Source organism: Limulus polyphemus, unplaced genomic scaffold (genome assembly GCF_000517525.1).
Source record: "Limulus polyphemus unplaced genomic scaffold, Limulus_polyphemus-2.1.2 Scaffold461, whole genome shotgun sequence".
Taxonomy (NCBI): Eukaryota; Metazoa; Arthropoda; class Merostomata; order Xiphosura; family Limulidae; genus Limulus; species Limulus polyphemus.
In genome coordinates, this window is record NW_013666071.1 from 85,778 (window position 1) to 95,154 (window position 9,377).

Here is a 9,377-nt window from a genome sequence, read left to right on the forward strand (position 1 = left end):
ATATATATATATATATATATATATATATACAATAATAATCCGGGTGTTTAAGTCACAGGTTTACTAGTACCAGAAACTTCTTGTTTCTATTTTAGGGAGCATAGATCAAGTTCACTTTGAAGTAAATTGGTGTTGATAAAGTTGAATGTTGCCGAGGTTTTTTTTTTTATGGTTGAGGTTTTATGCTAGAGGACATTTTAGCACAGTATTTCCTTTTTCTGGTTATAGAATCATGTCACAGCATGTTTATTAGTGCACAACCCAAGTAATGTGGTGCCATTCCTAATTTAAAACTACCAATGAGACTTATTAATTGATTAATTAATTTTTACTTCTTTTAATTATTTATTATTATTATTTGTGCATAATATTTTGAACACAAAGTTCCCAGTGTAAATAAGATGGGAATTGCTCTTTTAATACAAAGAGGCAAAGATTAAGACTGCTAGTGACTGTTTGGAATTTTGACATTAGGGCAATTAAAGCAAGCCCAGCTTAGCATCAGTATCCTGATATATAGTTGGACAAATTAAAAAAATACAAACCAATCATCGTGTTTTCAAAATAACTTGAAACTAAAAGGAATATTTATAAGAAACTAAGAAGAATATAATTTTTTTTTCAAAATAGTATAAATAGTAAGCCTGATGATTCTTATCTTTTTAATTTAATATACGTTAGGTATTTTGTTTAACAGTAGGTGGGCCTAACTCAGTTTCATGACATGATTTTCAAACCTATCAAATCCCTAATTTTTGTATCTTTATAATGAATCAGACATTTAGACTGAACCATTGTTTAGAGCCATCTTTTATATACTCTTTGGATTTTCATTAAATTGTTTCAGTGTTTTCATTCATTGTTTAATAAATTTTGTACACATGTTTATTAACAACTACCACTTTTTCCTCAAGAGAATTTTTGTATGCTAGTTTACTCTTACAGCATCTGCAGTCTGATCAGAGTGAAGGAACAGGCTTGTCAGTTTAAGCTGGAGCTGTGATATTTTACTTAAGTGCATGTTGGATCTAGAGCTTTAAAGTCTTTAACCTTGGTCCTATGTATCTTTGTTTTTGAATTTTTGTTATAACACCTTTCACAAATATGATTAAATAATATTAAGCATTTTCAACACATTTGTACATATTTGTTTGCTTAAGCTGGAGTTCTGATCTTGTACACTAAAGATGTGACAATGCATAAGTATGTCTGTCCAAACTTCAGCTAGGACATTTACCTGTTGAAGCTAAAGATGTAACAATGCATAATTATGTCTGTCCAAACTTCAGCTAGGACATTGTACACATTTACCTGATGAAGCTAAAGATGTAACCATGCATAAATATATTTGTCCAAACTTCAGCTACGACATTGTACACATTTACCTGATGAAGCTAAAGATGTAACCATGCATAAATATATCTGTCCAAACTTCAGCTACGACATTGTACACATTTACCTAATGAAGCTAAAGATGTAACCATGCATAAATATGTGTCCAAACTTCAGCTAGGACATTGTACACATTTACCTGTTGAAGCTAAAGATGTAATAATGCTTAAATATATCTGTCCAAACTTCAGCTAGGACATTTACGTCTTCAAGCTAAATATTTAACTGCATAAGTATGTCTGTCCAGACTTCAACTAGGGTATTTACCTGTTGAAGCTAAAGATGTAACAATGCATAAATGTTTCCAAACCTCAGCTAGGACATTGTACACATTTACTTGTTGAAGTTAAGGATGTAACAATGCATAAATATATCTGTTCAAAGAAAGATCTGTAAGTTGAGCAAAATACAGCATAAAGTTAAAATTATTCAGATAAGATTATTTTGGGTGATTAGAGATTTTGTGAGGTGCAAAATAAAGAGCACTTCTTTTCACAAGGCATCTTTTTTTCTTTGTCTCACCACATGGGAACTTAATATATCACATATTATGTGGTCAGTGTTGTTTTTATGTATCTTCTGTGGCCACAGCAAAGCATTTAAATCTTCCTACTGACCCAAAGAAAATTCTTGTTTAGATCGCTTCTTTATTTTTTTTTGTGGTAAGTCCAGTCAATAATGCTGTTATGCAGTATGTATTCTACTTTGAGAATTAGTTTTTTTTTAAATAAAAGGACACATGTAAAAAAATTAGTTTCTCACTAACAGAGATTGAAATTTCTATTTAGATGCTCCAGTGAATCATTTTAGAATTTTTTTCAGATCAAATTAGGGAAAACATAGATTTTAATCACCAAAAATACAAGTTATTATTTACAAAAATTCAAGTATGTTTCACAGAAAAATAAACTCTATTTAATGCATTTTAGTTACCATGAAATAAAATATATTTTGTGATTTTATGAATTGCCATACAGTTGCTCTCTGATTTTCCTGAAGACTGCCTTTATGTAATTGTAAATGAGACTTGAAGTTTTCTAGCTTGTGGAATCAAAAAGTGTCATTTGTAAAACTTGCAAGAATATTTGAAAACAAGTCAGTGGTACTTACTGTACATTGAGATGTTGTGGAGAACCCAGTTTTGTCTAGTGTATTAAAGTTGACTAAAATTGTTTAGCTGTTTGGACATACTCTAATTCAGTATATATGTAACATACTGTTGTATTAAGTTGACATTATACTTTGTACTACTACTACATGTCTAAAACGTATTGCTTTCCCTGAAAAAAACACAAAACAAAGGAAAAAAACAGAGTTCACAACAGATTTGTTCTTTCGATGACAAGGAACCCACTTTGAGACTAATAATGGTTGGAGACGGCTTGAATGGGTAATGAAGAAAAACTTTAATATAAGTTTAACATAACAGCAAATGTACAACAGCAAGTTTATCTTCATTACCCATTCAAGCCATCTCCAACCATTATTAGACTTGTTCTTTGTTGCAAATTTTGAGCATTCCTGAGTTTCATCTTTCCTTCAGCAGTGACTCGATAGACTAGCAAACATTCTCAAATCAACCAAAGAAATATTCCACAGTAAACAGGGGTCATCTTTCACTATTCCTTTTGTGTATATTTCATGAATGCAAATATCTCAGTTATGCAGATATTGAAAGTTGCCATTTAGGACAATTGTGTTTTGTATTTGTGTGCTTACTTATATTGGAAATTCATTAGTATATATCAGTATTCTCTCTTGTTCCTAGCTATCATTTATTCTATGAATATGAAATTTCATTGCTTGCATATTTATTTGTGATTAACAATTTAGTGTTTGAAATGAGCTTATAGAATGAGAAAGACTATTTATTCGACATTGTCACAACTTACCAAAATGTCACAGTTCAAATATCTATCAAAGTACTGTGGTAGTGAGTTTTGGTGAAAATCTGGAATAAAATAATGTTTGTCTTCATTATTTACTCACATTTTTTGTCAAGTTTAAGTTCATTCACTTTAATTGCTTCGTAGTATTTATACACAAATAGAAATAGTTCACACATATGTAACACTTTTTTGTATAATTGGACACCACATACAATAATGAACTTGCCATCTTTGTATTTAATCTTTCCCTGATTCCCAGTTAAAGCACTAGTAATTTATTAATTAAATTTTTTACATTAAAAAAGTTTACAATTTTTTTCATTATTCTCTAATTCTTTACCCAGTCATAATTACAACCTTTTTATGAAAATGTTTTTGAGTATAATTTTTTATTAAGGTAAAAAAAAACTTGAATCTTATATACAACTAAATTAGTTGAAGATGATACAATAAATGTTTTGTCTGCAACAATTTTACCACAGAAATCATGAAGTTCAAGTGACAATGTTTGTCATCTTTAGTTTGTGCATTGTTACATACTTGCCTAACAAAAGTATTAATTCTTGTATGTAATTCTTTTATATTTTTTCTTTGTTAAAACCAATCACTAAATGTTTTGTTACAGTATTTCATCTTTACTTTTAACAATCAATAGTAACAGATACATGTTTACTGAAGGAAAATGTTATGATGTTTAAATGTTAGAGGGAAAGTGGCCACCACAATATTATTTTTAATTTCATTTTGTTCACTACCCTTTTGATTGTTCTGTAACTTACGTTACTACATTTTTTCTGAGGAAACAATAAATTAACTAATTCTCTGCTTCTTTTAAATAACTCTGTTTACTTGTTAATAAGTTCTGCTCAAAAATATGTAGCAGGATGTGTGGCAAGAAAATGATCGAGTTGGAATGTTGAAGGCAATAATTATGGTTACCTGTATATCTGAAATCATATAACACATATACACACTATTTTCTTTTGGGAAGTTTTTGTTTATAGCAAGAATATGTTTGAAATAATCATAAATAGTATGTATTATATGATTAGCTATTTACTTCTTCTCCAAAAGTATCTCACAAACATTTCTACTTAAGTTTCACTTTGTTCTAAGAAACCTAATGTTTAACAATGGCAGCATTGATATTTCTTAATAGTTTGCTTGGATTCCTTCTTGTTTAATTAATATTACACAAATAGCTGTATGAAAGACATGTAGACAACACCCAGCTATCTAAGCAATGATGACCAACAACCATGATGTCTCTAGAACAACAGAACCAAAGGTTGACACCTTTGACATATTTGGTTGAGACATATTTGGTCATCTAAGAACCACTAATATAGACAACTGTGACATCTTTGGAACTAGAGGACCAAGAGTGGACACTTGAGACATATTTTGCCATCTAAGAACCACTAATAAAAACAACTGTGATGTTTCTGAAACTAGAGGACCAAGTTGTTTCAATGGAACTTTAGGCAAAGTAGTAGACATAGTAGGTTTGACTAACACATCCAGATTAATCGGCTTTGGCTGAACATAACTACAAAACAGGATGTTTAAACTGAGATCAACATAGAATTTAGGACAATGCTCGCCACTGGAAAGAAAGAAAAATTCAGAAAAGCTATTTACATTAAACTTCACCAACCTGAACTCGACAGAGACAGTGGCATGTACATGAACGACCTATGGACATCCACTTTCAACAAACTCTGTAGATAAAATGATGATATCACAGTGTCACTGACAACACCCGCCAATTACTGCACTCACTTTAATTCACAGCCTGAGCTTTAACACTAGGCCATACTTACCTTTTATAAGACTATACACAAGTTCCTACAGTGACCTGAAGAAGGCCTCAGTATAGAAGCCGAAACATTGTCCTCTTTTCACTCGACAGGCAGTTGCAGTCCCTTAAAGTTCTCAATCCTACTAGAGGACCAAGTGTGGACACATGAGCATCACTAATACTGGCAACTGTGATGTCTGAAACTAGAGCCAAGGTTGGACACTTAAGACATATCTGGCCATCTAGGAATCACTAATACAGACAGTTGTGATGTCTGGAACAACAGAACCAAGAGTAGATGCCTCAGACAAATCCGGCCATCTACTAATCACTAATACAGACAACTGTGACGTCTCTGGAACTAGAAGATCAAGAGTAGACACCTGAGACATATCTGGTTATCTAAGAACCGCTAACACAACTGTGATGTTTCTGGAACTAGAATACCAAAAGTGGACACCTGAGACATATTCGGCCATCTGAGAACCACTAAAGCAGACAACTGTGTTGTCTTGGGAACTAGGGGACCAAGAGTAGACACACATCTGGCTATCTAAGAACTGCTTATGACATACAACTGCAGCACTTCTGGAACACTTTGAAAAAAACTGACGCCTAGTTGAGGCATATCTTGCCATAAAACTAGTAACAAAAAATAACTGTGACATGTCAAACTCAGACATAAATGGTATTTACCCAAGACATATATACGACCATCTATCTACTAATTGAAGACAGTTGTGACATGTCTGAACCCCAGATGTTAAATGCATAATCTAAGACGGATCTGGGCATCTAACCACTAATTGCAGACAATTGTGACGTGTCTGGATTCTAGACGTTAAACACATAAATATGACACGGCTCTGATCAACTAATTACTACAGGCAGACAACTGCGACTTGACGGGAATCAAGATATTAAAAGCATACATTTGAGATATACGTGACTAACTAACAACTGTTTCATGTTAGGAATCCAAATGTATATAAAACATATCTAATCAATAAGGACAGAGAACTTATACTCAAGGTGTATCTAGTTAGGCTTATCATAATTTTCAGAGTCGAAACCGGGACAAATGGGAGTATCACGCAAGGTCTGAAGAGCCACAACGTGTGAGTTGGATATTTGGGGAGAGCGAGCCTACTTTTCACACCAGTTAGGGAGTATGGGAAAGTTTTTACTGCAAATATATTAACATATTTGCATGTTTTCTTCTTATATGAAGGCAGTTCTTGGCAAGTGCCGAAGTGATACATGTGAGATAGCAAGATGTACGATTCGTCTTTTCACTTAGAAAGAACCCTGAGAGTCGGTATTAAGAGACAGTGAACAGAAACAGAAGACATACAAAGCAGCTACGCTTTGCTTGACAGTACGTGCATGTAAAATATCTTCAAGTAGAACAGTGAAATTTAGAAGTAAATTACACTAAACACGTTTTTATTGTGAAGTAATATTTTATTCAATCACCAGTATTTTCATATTTTTCACTTGAAACTACTTTTCTGAGAAATACCTTGTTCTTTTTAATTTTGTCAAAAAACTGAGCAGCTTAGTGGGAAATTTATTTTAGTCATCAGAAGACCCCTGACTGTAGCTTCTAGCATATTGACCCTCTCTTCTGACCACACATTATTTATTACAGAAAACACTCGTTCAACTGGTGCAGAAGTACCAGGAAGACAAACTGTATTCTACTACAGCACTAAGATTATTTTTATAATAAGTGTCTTTCTTTGCAATGAGCAAAAAGTATTCCCACTTTTCTTCATACTTAAAGTTTTGCGTTGCCCAAATTTCTGTCTTAGAAGCTCTTTGCAATAACAACCTCATCAAATAATTGATCAATGTTTACTACTTGCTTTCCAATCCTTTAGTTGATCTTAACTGCGGACTGCTCAACACTGGGCCAATATATGTCTCCAGAATTTAACCACACAAAGTCTTCTGCCTGTCCAAAACTATCTTTTCATAGATCCAGGTATGAGAGACATCTTTCATAAAAACTTTAAAATTCTGGCTTTACTTTTTTCAATGATTTCACCATTTTCTTCAAGTTTTCTCAGCAAGACCTTTGCTCCTTGAGGTACAAATTCACAGTTTTTCGTTCTTCTATATTTGTAATCATGGTTTGCATTTCTAGTTTGATATCTGTTGCGCTGGCATTGTCCTTCTCCATGACCAAAATCACTTTGTTGAAAAGGCTGAGCTGTCCATGTACAAACCATAAATACATTTCTCCACAATCATTTTTAAAGAACTGTTTTATCCATCTTGTGCAGTGTTCTTGGGAACAAAATTAGGATTTCAAGCCATCAAAAATCTGGTATTACCATGTTGTAATAGCTTTTTGTATTCCACTTCGGCAAAGTCACAAAATTCCTTTAGCTGTGCTACACGAACTGTGTATATGTGAAAATATTTGAAAATTTTCACAATAAATGCTTCGGTATCGATTGGTAATACATCAACAGCTGTTTGGAGACAGTTGTGCACAATGTGTGCACCACAGCCAATGCCAACAAGGTCCCTTCCAAGTTTGGTTTTAATCGGCTAAAGATGTTGTTTTTATCTTTTCGTTTTACGCCGCCAAAATTTGTGTTACATTTTTCTCCACAAAATCCAACAACCTTTTCCTTCAACCCGTGTTTGTCAACTGAGACAAACATCAGTCAAGATCTCAGCCGTCTCACCTGGAACAGTGTGTATATCCAGTAATTTGACTTGTACCCCCTGGCCAGGAATGTAGTATCGAATCATGAACGGTATCATTTTAACATCTTTTCGGTTCGAAGCGTCCATAGAAATTGTCACAAAGTTTGCCCCTGCTAGGTCTTTAGCAAGCTCAGATCTAGTCATTGGTGCAATTACATTCAAAATCACGGCTTCACATTTTGTTCGCGCTAGACGAAATTATGGCTCAAAGAGTTTTGAAACTAACTTTAACGAACAGTCGGATGTCTTGAAACTCAAATTATAAGAAACTGTATGAAAAGCAAAGGTTGCTTCTTTAGCGGCAACGAGAAGTTCCAATTCGGTTGTTTCTGACATTTTAAAAAAAGTATCTAATCGTAACGAAATAGCAGCTGAAGCAACACTCATCTTGTGCCTTTGAGATTGGAAATGGACTTTAATATCCGATCTACCTCCATGCGCCACAGAGAACTCCGCAAAACATTGATCACATTTTACCCTGTCCACACAATACTTTTTTAGAAAAGAATAATCCTTCTCGAGGTCTTCGGTAAATGTGCACGTTCTTTTCGGCATTGTAAAAGTAAATTAAAATTTTTAAAAGTAAAAATTTCAAAATCTATGCTGAAGTAAAGTTCAGAAATGGGTAAAAGCCACAAAATATGTCGAAATGCCAACAGTCCCACGCACATGCACTGTGACCACTGATCTATATAAATGGATTGAACATCGCTATTGGCTGACAGCAGAGCCGACATGCACGGGCAGGCGTCATTACCATGTGTGTTGTTTCAAATATAAACAAATGCACGTGGCATAATACAAAGCTTAGAACTTGTCAGTCTTTACAAGTAGAATTTTAGCCTAGTTACATTAAATATGCTATCTGATAACCACCAATGTTCTGATATTAATGTATACGAGACAATCTTACAGTTTCAGACAGGACAAATCAATTTTTTAGTAAACTGTGATTAGAACCGGGACAGAATTTCAAACCGGCCGGGACTCCGGGACAACGTTGCTAAACCAGAACAATCCCGGTCAAACTGGAATGTATGGTAACCCTATATCTAGCCATTTTAAATACTAATGGCTATAGCTTAGACACGTGTATCTCGCAAATAATTACAGACAGTTTTGACATCACCTAAAAAACAAATAGCAGACAATGGCAGGCTACGTTCATTAGGTTGAACAAAACACGTTCTTTTCAATTTTGTTAGGCCTAACAGTCAAGGATTCTGTTTTTACTGTTCTGTCGTTACATATATTTGTTTGTTTTGGAGCATACTGTGTAAATGAAATGAATAAAAAAGATATAAAATATTTATCAATTTAATTTAATTGTATTTTTACTTTTGGTTGGAACGTTATACAAAAAGCTTACTAAATAACAAATCTTGCCTTTAATACGGAACTGCTAATCGTAGGTGAACATGCACATAAAGTATTGTTACGTATCTGCTCGTTTGTTAATTTCCGGTATAAATTCTTTCCGAGGAAATTCAGCAATACAAGTCATTTCTTAATTAAAACTAGTTTATTCTTTCTTGATACAACTTTTTAGAAAACAGAATTACCACAGTCACTTT